Genomic DNA, 16,027 nt, shown 5'->3' on the forward strand with positions numbered 1-16,027 from the left:
TCTGTGTTTTGTCTTCTGTTTCTTACGGTTATCGGTGTTCTTTTGGCTGCGTTCCTATCAATTCATTAAAAACCAAATATAACCAATCAAACAAGGCATTTCATCTCAACACATAGTAGACAAACCGTGGTCTTAGAGATGACCTGGAATTTTGAATCATTACCAAAGTCCTCAATCATCCATTCCCACTCTTCTGGTTGTAAACCTTCCGGTAGATTAGCCAATCTAGCTATATCTGTTTTGTATGCCTTGTAAGTGGAGCTTAGAGTTGATCGCCAGCCTCTGTATCACTCTTTCGCAATTTTGAGTACCTTTTCTTCTGTGTCTGGTGTATCTTCCAGGTCCCATCTATCCTGTAAAGCATAGAGCAAATGAACGTACATAAGCACTGCATTATCGATGGTAACGTAAGATAACACATGTAGAAAAGATTGTACGCACTATCATATCTGCAACAATGAGTCGATGGATGGTAGGGTGAATGTACGACCAGCTCCTTACTCCAATGAGTGGTAACTTTCTTTTCATTATGACTACCACGTCATCCTTGAATGAACGACAGTTCATTCCTACTATACCACCCAATTTTTTAGAGAATGCAATATTTAGCTTTGCACATCCATTGGCAAAATGCTTTTAGATGCTTTGAAACCTTTTAGAACACCTCGCACTTTCTTCTTCTGTCCACCAGCTTCTACAATCCACATCATACAAGAACTATTGTATTACTGGGTATTAGATTGTAAGAAATGATGACACAAATATAAACAAAAGAAAGTACCACCCTTAGTTGCGCGCGGTTGCGGCGAGCATGGGATTGCCATTCATCCAGTGCACACATGTCATTAGTAGATACCAGAGTGTTAGATTGGTCTTGAGTTCCTGTATAATGTTTAATAGTTTTCAAGATTAAGCAATTCAGAATTTTCTGCATTATAGGAAATGTTAGAGATAGATTAAGGTTGTGTTTGATAGCAAACTATTATACAAACCAAAGTATCAAAAACTGCAGTATTTTTTCTATGGGTATGAGATACAACGGTTTGCGTAGCACACGTGCACTTGCTAGCACACGCAGCTGGCCAGCCGTTTGAATACATTTTTGTTGCATTTTTTAGCTGGTTAGCAGGCTATCTGTTATGATCTGAATGCATAACAAGTGAAGCTAGATGGCTAGCTAGATTAAGTATACTAATGTTTCCCGCACAACATACAGGTGCATGTAAATCTCTAATTAATGAGTTAAAAAAAGGAACGATCCAAAGCAAATATTCAGCTAACTAGCAACCAGCAAAAAGGGCCGCTCTATTTTTTAAAAAGAAGTCTTGACTTCTTTTTTCATGCAAAGAAAAACTACGGTTTAGCTAATACTAAAATATTAAAACCATCATTGTTAGATTCAACCAAACACCTCCTTTTAATCAAAACTATGATAATCTGAAAAACTTCAGTATTCTCAGAATACTTCAAAAATGTTGAGCTACCAAACAGGGCCTAAATGTCATAAACTTTTTACCAGATATCGGTTGTTGATGTTGGTTTTTGTAAGTTGTTATGCTTTCCATCCTTGTTACCAGAACAGGTCCTTTCTTTACTGGACACAAAAAAATTTAAGGGACTTAGCATTATCAATGTGCACATTCATATAAGTGATTAAGAATTAAGGACGCCGTGTACCTTGCAGAAAGGAGTCATGTGCATCATCTCTTTCCTCTGAATGGTTAACATTACCTAACGCATCCCTAACTGCATGTTAATCCAAAATGTTAAATACCTACTCTTATATGGTATAAATTAAAGTGAACATAAATGCTATTACCAAGTTGTCGCTGTATTGTACTCGGTCTCCTACCAACAGGATCTTGTGTTGAATTCATAACTGTGCCATTCTGTAGGTAATATCATAATTTGAAAAAATATTGAAAGAAACACAGTACTTAAAGTAGGCATAAAAAATGACCGGAAAAAATATCTATGATGGTCTTCTTTTGATCCTGTGTGGTTCCTAAAGTTTTCACAAAGCATCACCACCCACGGTGAGTACAGCGTGAGGACGTGCATGACTTGAACACATTAACACAGACGAGAAAAAGTCTCACGGGCAAAAAATAGTATACTGGAGCAAAGGTATGAGCATGACAAGAGAACATAAGTATCCATCCAGTGGTGGCAAAGATAAATCCAATGATTCAGGGATAACATCTCACTGAACCTACCAATTGAAGTCTGCGATGTCAAATTTAAAATAGTGTCATGTAAACCGATGCATTGACAAATACATATTTTTTTAGCAGAAAAATACCACACAAACCATCTTGCTCTGGAGAAGACTAATGTAGGGAATAGGGAATACCAAAAATAAGAAGACTAATGTATTGGGCTGGCTATGGAGGTTCAGAACTGATGAACCTTGCTCTGCTTCTTCTCTGTTCTACAAGGCTTCAGTGTGAGACCAAACGGAGGTTCAGTGATGCGGCGAGCAACCCCGATGTGGGCAGACCGGCATTGCGCTCATGATGCAGGGGAGAAATCCGAAACTACCCCGGCGCCGATCCAAGATCGCATCACTGCCGCCGACAGCATGGATAAGGACACGGAGACACAGTTCGCGTCGGCGGGCGCGGAGGAGAGGGAGGGTGAGAACGAGGGCGACGACCCTGGAGTGGCGAGGCGAGGGAGCGCACTGCGCGCGGCGGTGCACACCACAACACACACAACTAGTGGCCGATGGAGGAATCCACACATGGCCGAGGACGCGAGGCCTCTCTGGCCACAGCTGCGGGATAGGTTCTTAAGGGAGCAGAGATATTGCCGGCCATAGCTACTCCTCCAATCCAATGCAATTGCTGGCAATTGGATTGATGGATTTCTTTGCTGCGGAGGAAATAGCGGGGAGGAGTATTAATGGATTGATGGATTTCTCTCCTGCCGGCCATAGCTACTCCTCCAATCCATTCATAGACTGCTGCTACTCCGTGCCCGTGGGGAGGAGGAGATGGGGGAATTTGGGGTATTTCTGATCTCTCTCTCACGCGGTGGCAGAGGCGGAGACAGAGATGCGTGCGGTGGCGCACGCGGAGGAGGAGATCGGGGGAAAGAACAACCTGAGACGCGGTTCGCTGTGTTGACGCCGATGTCGTTCCCTGTGTTGTTGACGCCGTCATGACGCCGTCGGGAGGAGAGCTCAGATCCAATCACCCGAAAAGACGCGGTTTAGAATAATAATCGGGGTTAAATATAGTCTATTTTTTGGAGGGAACGAAAGCACTAATTCAGGAACTTTTAGCGGGAGGGTAAATTTTTTTTGGCGCCAAAAAAAGTCCATGCAACCCTCTATTTGTTTACCCCTTAGGTACCATTTTTTCATCATGGATCTATAATTATGTATATTTGTTCACTCCCTAGGTACCATTTTTTCACTTAGGATATGTCAAATATTTGTGTTTTGTTGCATTGTTCGTCAAAGGAGCTTAAATTTGATCGGTTTTGAACTATCGCTCGCACAAAACTCATGTGACCCTCACTTTAAAACTATTGGTTATACTCTTGCCTTGAAACATAAGTACATATGGGATGGGTCGATCACGCATTTTGATGTTGAAATGGGGTGATCTCAACATGTTTCATCTTATCGGACACTCCGTGCAAGGTTCCTTCGCTCCAGAGTAGGTTCGTATTAGTTTTGAGATTTTTTTTGTGTTAGGAACGTGCTTTTTCATCATGGATCAATAATTGTGTATATTTGTTTACTCCCTAGTTACCATGTTTTTTTAAAACTTGGGATATGTCAGATATTTGTGCTTTGGTGAATTGTTTGACAAAACAACAAAAAAATTGTCAATTTCGAACTACCACTCATAGAAACCTCATGCGACCCTGCCTTTAAAACTACTAGGTTATACTATTACCTTAAAACATAAGTATATATGTGATGGGTTGATCACACGATTGATATATATCAGTTTTGATCCCACATTTGGATGTTGAGATGGGGTGATCTCAACATGTTTCATCTTATCGGACAATCCATGGAGGGTTGCTCCACGCCATAGTAGGTCAAATATAATCATGTTGTATTTGTTTTAATGGTGACCATAGACATTCAACTATGTAAATTAACAAAATGAGTCTTGTGTCATGCGGTCCAAGTAGTTGACTGGAACCGCGTGCTGCCTCGCCAAGTAGACGGACGTAACCACCGGAACACCAAGGTTTGGCCCGGCAACCGCCGCCGTCGTTGGCCGGGCTTCACCCGGTCACGCCCTTTGGCGACGGTAGGGAAGGGAAGGAGTGGGAGACGGGGCGCTTGGAGGTGGCTAGGGATCCCTCCCGTCGCCTACGAGGGCGACTCGAGAGGAAGTGATGTCAACATCTTTCATCTTAATGGGCAGTTCATGAAGGGGTCCTCTGCGCCACAGTTAGGTAAGTATTAACGAGCTACTCAACTCGTTAAGCTTGTGATCATTAAGCTCGTGCTCACTAAAGCTCGTCTCGTTAAGCTTGTTAGGATTAATGAGCAGAAAACCCTGCTCGACTTAGTTCGTTTGAAGCTTGTGAGCGCTCATTAACAGATTCTGATGTGTTATAGTCTACAAAGTAAACATAATGAATGTATAGATGTGGTTTTTAAGAAAGGGAGATGGTGAGTACAAAAAAATGCACTAGTTTGTTGCCTCCTATGTAGTACATTGAATAGAAGTGGTGGGGTGCTATGAAAATTTCAACGAAAATACTTTCGTCCAGCGCTAGCCATAATGGGTCCAATATAATCTTGTCGATTTTGTTTTATCGAAAATAATAGAGATTCAACTATGTCAATTATCAACCAAACCAAATTTGTTTTCAGATTTACTTATTGGTGCAACGCATTTTGGAGGGATCGAGGAAGCTCCAACACGGCCTCCCAGGTCAACGAAGCATCGTCTTGCCCTCTCCGCTGTCGGATCAAGGAACCGCCAAGATGTCGTCGCCGCTAGCAGGTCGAGAAAGCGCCGTCATGCCGACCCCGGTAGCGGATCGGGAAACCGACAAGATGTTGTCATCGCTGTTGAGTCGAGGAAGAATCGTCACGGATCGAGGAAGCGCCAAGACGCCGTCGAAGCTGTCTGATCGAGGAAGCGCCAAATGTCGTCTCCGTAGCAGGTCGAGAAAGCGTCGTCATGCCGAGTCCGACGGCGGACCGGGAAACATTGTCACGGATCGAGGAAGCATTGTCACGGAAGCATCGTCACGGATCGAGGAAGCGCCAAGACTCCGTTGAAGCTACCGGATCGAGGAAGTGACAAATGTTGTCGCCGTTAGCAGGTCGAGAAACCGCCGTCAATTCCGACTCCGATGGCGGATCGGGAAACCGGCAAGACGTCGTCATCGCTGGTTGGTCGAGGAAGCATCGTCACGGATCGAGGAAGCACCAAGACGCCGTCGAAGCTGCCGGATCAAGGAAGCGCCAAACGTCGTTGCCGCTGCCGGAACGAGGAAGGCATGATCTCCGAACTGTCCTCTTATTTTTAGAAATACATCCATGTTGTCATTGTGAGTCATGGAATGCAAGAGACCATACTGTTCGTTGTGTACCTGTATAAACTGCAACTATATGATCTAGCCCCAAAGGTTGTGATGTGCACATATATACGGTACCAAAATTTGTGCAAATGTGTGCTCGCGCCGTCTGCCACATCTTATTTCATACTGCATAAAATATATCTGAAACAAAATAAAATACACACAAAAAATACTATCCCAAATCCGCAAATGTACTACCCCAAATCCCTGTTTCGCCGCCGTACGACCCGATCGAGCGCTGGCCGCATCCAGCAGCCACACCATGGCGGCGCGACGAAGCAGCCCGGGCTGGCACCACCATGACGCTCCCCTCTCCCTCTAACCTTGCTCCGACACCCTTCGCTTGGCACCTTCTGCCCTTTGGCCTCCTGTTTCCTGGATCTCTACCGGTCAATCCTGCCAGTGGGCGCATGGATGGATAGCCTGACACCTGAACTCCGGCGCCAACAGGCTCTGCTCCGGCTCTTCCGCCATCCTGGTCGGCTGCCCGGGACTCCCGTGCGCATGAGTGGAACGCCCTGCAGAAGCTCTCCCCTGGTCAGCCATCCCTCTCATGAGAGTAGTGATATGTCTTCGTCGTATCTACTTTTACAAACACTTTTGCCCTTGTTTTGGACTCTAATTTGCACGATTTGAATGGAACTAACCCGGACTGACGCTGTTTTCAGTAGAATTGCCATGTTGTTGTTTTTGCGCAGAAATAAAAGCTCTCGGAATGACCTTGAAATCTACGAGGATTTTTTGTGGAATATATAAAAAATACTAGCGCAAGAATCAACTAGAGGTACCGAGCCAGGAGATCAGAAGCCCACGAGGCCTGCCCCCCCTAGCTGGGCCTGGCAGGCTTGTGAGCCCCTCGAGGCTCCGTCGCCCCCAATTCTAGCTCTATATATCCTCTTTCGACCGGAAAAAAATCAAGAAGAAGAGTTCATCGCGTTTTAGGATACGGAGGCGCCGCCACCTCCTGTTCTTCCTCTGGAGGGTAGATCTGGAGTCCATTTTGGGCTCCAGAGAGGCGAGATCGTCGCCATCATCATCATCAACCTTCCTTCATCGCCAATTCCATGATGCTCTTCACCATTCGTGAGTCATATCATCGTAGGCTTGCTGGATGGTGATGGGTTGGATGAGATCTATCGTGTAATCGAGTTAGTTTTGACGGGGATTGATCCCTAGTATCGACTATATTCTGAGATTGATGTTGCTACTACTTTGCCATGCTTAATGCTTTTCACTAGGGCCTGAGTGCCATCATTTCAGATCTGAACCTATTATGTTGTCGCCAATATATGTGTGTTTTAGATCCTATCTTGCAAGTTGTAGTCACCTACTATGTGTTATGACCCGGCAACCCCGGAGTGACAATAGGCGGAACCACTCCCGGAGATGACCATAGTATGAGGAGTTCATGTATTCACCAAGTGTTAATGCGTTGGTCCGGTTCTTTATTAAAAGGAGAACCTTAATATCCCATAGTTTCCATTAGGACCCCGCTGCCACGGGAGGGATGGACAATAGATGTCATGCAAGTTCTTTTCCCTAAGCACGTATGACTACATACGGAATACATGCCAACATTAAATTGACGAACCGGAGCTAGTTACTTATCTCTCTGTGTTATGACTGTTACATGATGAATAGCATCTGGCATAATCATCCATCACCGATCCAATGCCTACTAGTTTTTCCTACTGGTCCTTGCTACGTTAGTTTGTCGCTACCGCTGTCACTGCTAGTAATGTTACTTTGTTGCTACTGATGTTACTTTACTGCTACTGCTGTCACTTTGTAGCTAATGGTTACTGTTGCTACTGCTGCTATCATACTACTTAGCTACTGATACTTTGCTGCAGACACTAAATCTTTCAGGTGTGGTTGAATTGACAACTCAACTGCTAATACTTGAGAATATTCTTTGGCTTCCCCTTGAGTTGAATCAATAAATTTGGGTTGAATACTCTACCCTCGAAAACTGTTGCGATCCCCTATACTTGTGGGTTATCAATACCTTTTTCTGGCGCCGTTGCCGGGGAGGCACATCTATATTCTCTGAGTCACTTGGAATTTACGTCTGCTGGTCACTATGAGGAATCCGATAGATCCAAGAACTAAAGTCTTGCCCTCAACTACGAGGACATGTAAGGAACTGCCATCTAGCTCTGCACTTGATTCACCTTCAGTTATGAGTAAGTTTGCGACACCATCTCCTGCTAGAAATCTTGATATGTCGCCTGTGCTTGATGATGCTACTTCTTCTGCACATGATGCTTATGATGATGCTATGCTTGATACTGCTTTGCCACTAGGTGCATTCCTTGATGCACAAATTGCTAGAGTTGCTGCTAGATGTGATGACACTTCTGAAACTGCTGATACTATTGAAGTAGAACCTGCTATTTTGCCTGCTAGAACTAGCTCTCCTAGACTTGAATTGCCTGAGATGCCTGAGTGTTATGTTATGGAGGGAGAGATAGATGAGGATTTTCTTGCATGTAAGGATAGCTATGATGTTGAGAAACTACTGCGCAAGTGGAAAGAAAAATCTCTGAACGCTAGGATGAAATATGACCCGAAGTTTGCTACTTCGCCAATCTTTGTGACCGATAAGGATTAAGAATTCTTTGTCGACCCTGATTTAAACACTCTGGTCGAATCTGATCCTTTTCACGGTTATGAGTCTGAAACGGTTGTAGCCCATCTTACCAAACTGCACGATATAGCCACCCTATTCACTAGTGAGGAAAAGATCCGCCACTACTATATCCTCAAGCTGTTTCCTTTCTCGCTAAAGGATGATGCTAAGACTTGGTTCACTTCTCTTGCTCCTGGTTGTGTGCGTAGCCCCTACGATATGGTCTACTACTTCTCTTAAAAATATTTCCCTGCCCATAAGAAGCAAGCTGCCTTGTAGGAAATATACAACTTTGCTCAAGCTAGAGAAGAGAGTCTCCCACAAGCTTGGGGGAGGCTCGTCCAGCTACTGAATGCTTTGCCTCATCACCCTCTTGAGAAGAATGAAATACTTGATATCTTCTATAATGGACTTAAGGATGCTTCTAGAGACCACCTAGATAGTTGTGTCGGTTGTGGTTTTAGGGAACGAACTGTAGAACAAGCTGATATCCTATTGAATAACATCTTGTGCAATGATAATGCTTGGACTATTCCCGAAACACCTCCTAAGCCAACTCCGAAGAAAGGAGGTATTCTATTCCTTAGTCCTGAAGATATGCGAGAAGCTAAGAAATCTATGAAAGAGAAAGGCATTAGATATGAAGATGTCAAAAATCTACCACCTATCGAAGAGATCCATGGTCTCGATAACCCGATACAGGTAGTAGAAGTAAATTCTCTGGGTAGGTTTGATGAGAGTGATATTCCTTTTGATAAACCTGCTAGCCTATGCATGGATGAATTTGATAACTTTGTTGCCAAACAACAGAGTTTCAATGATTATGTTAGCAAACAATTGGAACAAAATGCTCGTATGCTTAGTCATTTAAGTGCTTGTGTGGATAGAAACGTTAATGATATTAAGCTTCTGAGTAAACATGCATCTATGGTTACTGCTCAAGTAGAACAAGTACTTAAAGCTCAGAATGACTTGCTCAATGAGTTGAATGATAATTCTGTCAGAGTCGTCACTAGAGGCGGTAGAATGACCCAGGAACCTTTGTATCCTGAGGGTCATCCAAAGAGAATTGAACAAGATTCTCAAGGAGTTAGCACTGATGCACCTAGACATCGTAGAAAGAAGAAGAGAGATGATAGGAACCTGCACGCTGGCAACCCTGTTGCTGCTACACCTGAGAGTCCAAACGATGCCTCTGTTTCCGATGCTGAAACACAATCTGGTGATGAACATGAGCCTAATGATAATATCAATAGCGATGTTCATGTTGATGCTCAACCTAGCAATGATAAGGATGTGGAGATTGAACCTGTTGATCATGACAACCCACAACCTAAGGCTAGGAGATACGATAAGAATGACTTTGTTGCTAGGAAGCATCATAAAGAAAGGGAACCATGGGTTCAGAAACCCATGCCCTTTGCTCCCAAACCATCCAAGAAAAAGGATGATGAGGATTTTGAGCGCTTTGTTGAAATGATTAGACCTGTATTTCTGCAAATGCGTTTGACAGATATGCTCAAAATGTCTCCGTATGTTAAGTACATGAAGGATATTGTTACTAATGAGAGGAGGATACCTGAGGTTGAGATTTCCACCATGCTTGCTAACTATACCTTCAAGGGTGGAACTCCTAAGAAACTAGGTGATCCCGGAGTGCCCACTATACCTTGCTCCATTAAAGGCAACTACGTTAGAACTGCTTTATGCGACCTTAGAGCCGGTGTTAGTGTTATGCCTCTCTCTCTTTATCGTAGACTTGAACTGGATAAGTTGACACCGACTGAAATCTCTTTGCAAATGACCGACTAATCAACTGCCTTCCCTATCGACATTTACGAGGATGTGCCTATTGTGGTTGCCAACGTTACTATCTTAACAGACTTTGTTATCTTGGATATTCCCGAGGACGATGCCATGGCGGTCATCCTCGGAGGACCCTGTTTAAACACTGCAGGGGCTGTTATAGAATGCAACAAAGGCAATGTCACTTTCCATGTCAACGGTAATGAGCATACGGTGCACTTTCCGAAGAAACAATATCGAGTACATTGCATCAATGCTATCGAAAAAACTTCATCGATTCTTATTGGGAGCTTCGAATGCCCTACACCTCCTGTTAAGATGAAGTATGACTTACTTGTTAGGGAGATACACATCCCCATTGAGGTGACCTAGTGACTATTCGAAAATTCTCCGTTCTCTTTTGTGATTCGAAAAGGTTTGTCAAAGAGACTTGATCAACCTCACTGACGGATTTCTTTTGATGACCATGAGATGGATGAATCGAGGAGTCACAAAACTTTGTTCCAAGATTTCACCTTTGATTGCTTAGAAGAAAAATGATAGGTTTAGTTTAGTTTTCCCTGTTTTCTGTCTTAGCGTCCCATAGAAAAGTACCCCAAAAATAGAAGTTCTCCGAACATCCTGAAATCAAGTATGCTTTTTTGTGGAAGTTTTGAAAAATACTGAGACGAAGAGATAGTCTGGGGGATGCGCCAGTGGGCCACAAGCCCAAGAGGCCCGGCGACCCCCACTGGCCGGGCCTGGCAGGCTTGTGAGGCCCACATGCACCCCCACTCATTCTAGCTCTCATCCACTTCTCCTACCTCCAGAAAAAATCGTTTCGCAGCTCAAACCCGTGTTCTTGCTCCTCTTGCTGGGATTTTCGATCTCCTTGATCAAAGCACCATTCTCCGAACTGTTTTGGGGAAATTACTCCTTGGTAAGTGACTGCTCCATGGGTCCAATTAGTTTTTGCTCTAGTGCCTTATACTTCGCGTATTTTTGCTGCCTTGGTGACCATGTTCTTGAGCTTTGCATGCTAATTTTAGTTGGTCCCAAGTAGTCTTGATGCGTAATATGGCCTCTAGGCACTTGTGGGAGTAGTTGCTACGAGTTTAGTTGAGCCTTGTTCACTTTTCCTTTGAGTCACTAAAATTTTCAGAGATAGAAAAGGGAAAAGATGAGGAGGTTTTTAAGAGGCTCTTCAAGCCGTGACCCCAAGGATGATGGAAATGAGAAGAATCCCAAATATCTGGTCCCTCGAGTTGCAGAAGTCTGAGCGGGCGAATGGTCAAGCGATGTGTTCCTACGCGGCGCCGGACTTTATGAGGACTTTTACTACTTGGTGGAGAACGCAGGCCTTACCGCCTTCGTTGAAGATAAATGTCCGCAATACCTCCTCCTCACTAATATCTTCGTACAAAGCTTTAACTTCTATCCGAGGAAGAATCCTCCTATGCTTGAGTTCAAACTTTATGATATCCCCAGCGCATGTCACTCCAGGATTTTTGCAATGTTTGCAAATTACCTTACGTTGGGGATATTCATGAACCTCGTCCACGGGACTTGGAGGCTTTCATCGATACTATTGCTGTAGGAGAGGAGAGAGGAGTGTCTTGCGCTAGAGCTGCTAGCATTCATTTTCCCGTGCTTCGGTACTTCTCATTATTTGTGGGAAAATGTTTGATTGACCGTGGGAAAGCTGGGTCCCTTAGCTCTCCAGATCTTGCGGTCTTGCGCGAAGCCCTTTATAATGATAAAACTTGTAGCTTGGGCGCTATAGTAGCTCAACGGTTGAAAACTAACTGTTCTAAAGGCGTTGTCTATGGAGGTATCTATGCTACTCGTCTTGCTAGACATTTTGAGATACATATTAGACTAGACGAGGAAGAAGAGATTCTTCTTCCCGAGAGATATCTAGATTATGATAGCATGGTTCGCCATGACTTTGTTGGTAGAGATATAAATAGAAGGATGATTTATAACCTGGTATTTAGTCAGGTTACTCGTGAGACTATTACTTTGCCTGCTCCTTCTTTGTTCAATCTTCACGCAGCCAGGTACATTATTATGCCCTCGAACATCTATGCATACTGGGGCATAGCCCAACCACAGGTGCCTGTGCCCGAGCCACGAGTCGAGTACCAGAGGCCAGTTTATCAGTGGGAGCCAGAGGAGCTCACACAGCAGTGGCATCCTCAGTCCACTCCGGAGTACCCCGGAGCTGGTTATTTCCCTCCTCGGGAGTAGACCAACTAAGGACAAAAGCATAAGCTTGGGGGAGTACATGTTTCTCACCAACTTTATATTCTTGCTTACGCGTTCACTTTGTTAGTCGGTGTTCACACTTTGCCACTGTATCACCCGTGCTAGTTTGTTTTATTTTTCTCATTTTATTTTCGTGTGTGTGTCTAGTTTGAGAAAACCCAAAAATATTTACTTGGTCTTCTTTTGCTTGTTGGGAGCTTTCCCGTGTAAATAGTTTCCTTTTTCTTTGGGTCAAGGTAGAAGATCATGGTTACAATGTTTAGTGACTCGCGCATGCATATCTGTTTATCTATTACAGAGACATATTACTTTGTCTTCTCCTTTGTGTTTGCATGCAGATTCCATCTTAGTCCAATGAACGAGCACTCTTATTATTGTTCACATCGTTCAATCGTGCAAGTGAAAGGCAATAATGACGATATATGATGAAGTGACTGAGCCTGGAAAAGATGGTATGGACTCGATCTATTTTGTTTCTGTAAATATGACTAGCTTATCGTTCCTGATTCAACTTTGTTGTGAGAGAAACATGTTTGCAATGACAACTTAGAGATCATAGTTTCTCATGCCATGCTTAATTAGCTAGGAGTTTATAATGGTTTGTCTTGGATGCCAACACGAATGTTGAGATGACTATGATGTAGCATGATAGGATGGTATCCTCCTTTGAATGATTCAAGTTGCTTGACTTGGCACATGTTCACGCATGTAGTTGAAATAAAATCAACATAGCCTCTATGATATTCATGTTCATGGTGATTTATGTCCTACTCATGCTTGCACTCAATGTTAGTTAATCTCAATGAATTTTGATGAGTGTTGTCGCTCTCTAGTTGGTTGCTTCCCAGTCTTTTGCTAGCCTTCACTTGTACTAAGCGGGAATACTGCTTGTGCATCCACTTCCCTAAACCCAAAGTTGTTCCATATGAGTCCACCATACCTACCTATATGAGGCATCTACCTGCTGTTCCAAGTAAATTTGCATGTGCCACTCTCTAAATCTTCAAGAAATAATCTGTTTTGCATGCCCGAACCGCTCATGTGGTGATAGGGTGCTGTCAGTATCTTCCATGCTAGGCGTGTTATCCTCAATATGTGTTTATTCATTATCATTCACGAGAAAGGGGCCGTAATTGGAATGCCCAGTTCCATGCTCAAATCGAAAAGATAATTGCAAACAAAACTCCCCCTGGATTGATGTTGGTATGGACGACACCCGAGTATTTGGCTAGTCGTGGAGTGTGATTGATTGGCGGTGGGGGAGTCAAAACTTTACTTTTCTGTTTGGGAACCGCCTATAGCTTGTGTAGCGTGGAAGATGGTGAGAACTCTTAGTCATTGCATTGACAATGAAAGCAAGCCACCCAAAATTATTATCTCTGTTTTCAAAGCTTGAGCTGTGGCACCTCTGCAAATCAATGCTTCCCTCTGTGAAGGGCCTGTATATTTATGTTCCTGTTGAGTCGTCCTCTTCTTATAAAAGCACCAATTAGAGAGCACCTCTGTCATTTTTATGCTTTGCTTTTAACTGTGTTGAGTATGACTCTGACTGGATATTCATTGCCATGAATTACAATGTTTAGTCAGCCCTTGGTATTTGAAGGTGCTTTGCATTTATGTTTTTGCGCTCTCAGAAAGAGCTAGCGAGATACCATCTGTTCACACTGCTTCATGATTCTTTTTATTGAAGTGTTGATGTTTGAAACTTATTATTATTGCTCGCTAGTTGAGTATGCCATTGATATGAGTTTACCGTGAGATCTAGATGTCATTTGCTTTTGTGGTTTGCTTATGATCTTGCTGAAATTCTGGATATGAGTTAGGCATAATTGCAACAACAAGATCAAACAGAGTTCGTAAAAGTTTTTCTTTTGTCTCTTTCTGTTTGTCAACTGAATTGCTTGAGGACAAGCAAGGCTTTAAGCTTGGGGGAGCTGATACTTCTCCGTCGTATCTACTTTTCCAAACTCTTTTGCCCTAGTTTTGGACTCTAATTTGCATGATTTGAATGGAACTGACCCGGACTGACGCTGTTTTCAGCAGAATTGCCATGGTGTTGTTTTTGCGCAGAAATAAAAGTTCTCGGAATGACCTAGAAATCTACAAGGATTTTTTGTGGAATATATAAAATATATTGGCGCAAGAATCAACTGGAGGGACGGAGCCAAGAGCTCACAAGCCTACCAGGCCCGCCCCCCTGGCCGGGCCTGGTAGGCTTGTGAGCCCCTCGGGGCTCCGCCGCCCCCAATTCCAGCTCTATATATCCTCTTTCGACCGGAAAAAAATTGAGAAGAAGAGTTCATCGCGTTTTACGATACGGAGGCGCCGCCACCTCCTGTTCTTCCTCTGGAGGGCAGATCTGGAGTCTGTTTTGGGCTCCGGAGAGGGGCGATCGTCGCCATCGTCATCATCAACCTTCCTTCATCGGCAATTCCATGATGCTCTTCACCGTTCGTGAGTAATCTCATTGTATGCTTGCTGAACGGTGATGGGTTGGATGAAATATATCATGTAATCGAGTTAGTTTTGACGGGGTTGATCCCTAGTATCCACTATGTATAGAGATTGATGTTGCTACTACTTTGCCATGCTTAATGCTTGTCACTAGGGCCCGAGTGCCATGATTTCAAATCTGAACCTATTATGTTGTCGCCAATATATGTGGGTTTTAGATCCTATCTTGCAAGTTGTAGTCACCTACTATGTGTTATGAGCCGGCAACCCCGGAGTGACAATAGCCGGAACCACTCCCGGAGATGACTATAGTATGAGGAGTTCATGTATTCACTAAGTGTTAATGCGTTGGTCCGGTTCTTTATTAAAAGGAGAACCTTAATATCCCGTAGTTTCCATTAGGACCCCTCTGCCACGGGGGTGACGGACAATAGATGTCATGCAAGTTCTTTTCCTTAAGCACGTATGACTACATACGGAATACATGCCTACATTAGATTGACGAACCGGAGCTAGTTACTTATCTCTCCTTGTTATGACTGTTACATGATGAATAGCATCCGGCATAATCATCCATCATCGATCCAATGCCTACGAGTTTTTCCTACTGGTCCTTGCTATGTTACTTTGCCGCTACTGCTGCCACTGCTAGTAATGTTACTCTGTTGCTACTGATGTTAGTTTGCTGCTACTGCTGTCACTTTGTAGCTAATGGTTACTGTTGCTACTGCTGCTATCATACTACTTTGCTACTCATACTTTGCTACAGACACTAAATCTTTCAGGTGTGGTTGAATAGACAACTCAACTGCTAATACTTGAGAATATTCTTTGGCTTCCCCTTGAGTCGAATCAATAAATTTGGGAGGAAGTGAGCCTAGCTCACTTGGCTAGTGGAGTGGATGTACAACCCAGCCACCCAGGTTCAAGTCCCCACGGGCGCGAATTTGGGTTCTTATTATTTCAAAAAAACTCGCTGTGGGGTGTTTCCCTTACAGTTTTCCTTCAAAAAAATCAATAAATTTGGGTTGAATACTCTACCCTCGAAAACTGTTGTGATCCCCTATACTTGTGGGTTATCAAGCAGCAAAGTGTAGCAAATTCAGAGTAACCAAAGTGCAGCAAATTCAGAGTATTCCCCTCCGTGTTTTCCTCTGTACTATTTTTAATTGCAAGTGCAACAAAGTTTGCATAGCCAGCCCTGTACATTATTCTTCTTCTATTTGGTATTCCCTATTCCCTACATTAGTCTTCTCCAGAGCAAGATGGTTTGTGTGGTATTTTTCTGCTAAAAAAATCTGTATTTGTCAATGCATTAGTTTACAT

Source organism: Hordeum vulgare, chromosome 4H (assembly GCF_904849725.1).
Source record: "Hordeum vulgare subsp. vulgare chromosome 4H, MorexV3_pseudomolecules_assembly, whole genome shotgun sequence".
Lineage (NCBI taxonomy): Eukaryota > Viridiplantae > Streptophyta > Magnoliopsida > Poales > Poaceae > Hordeum > Hordeum vulgare.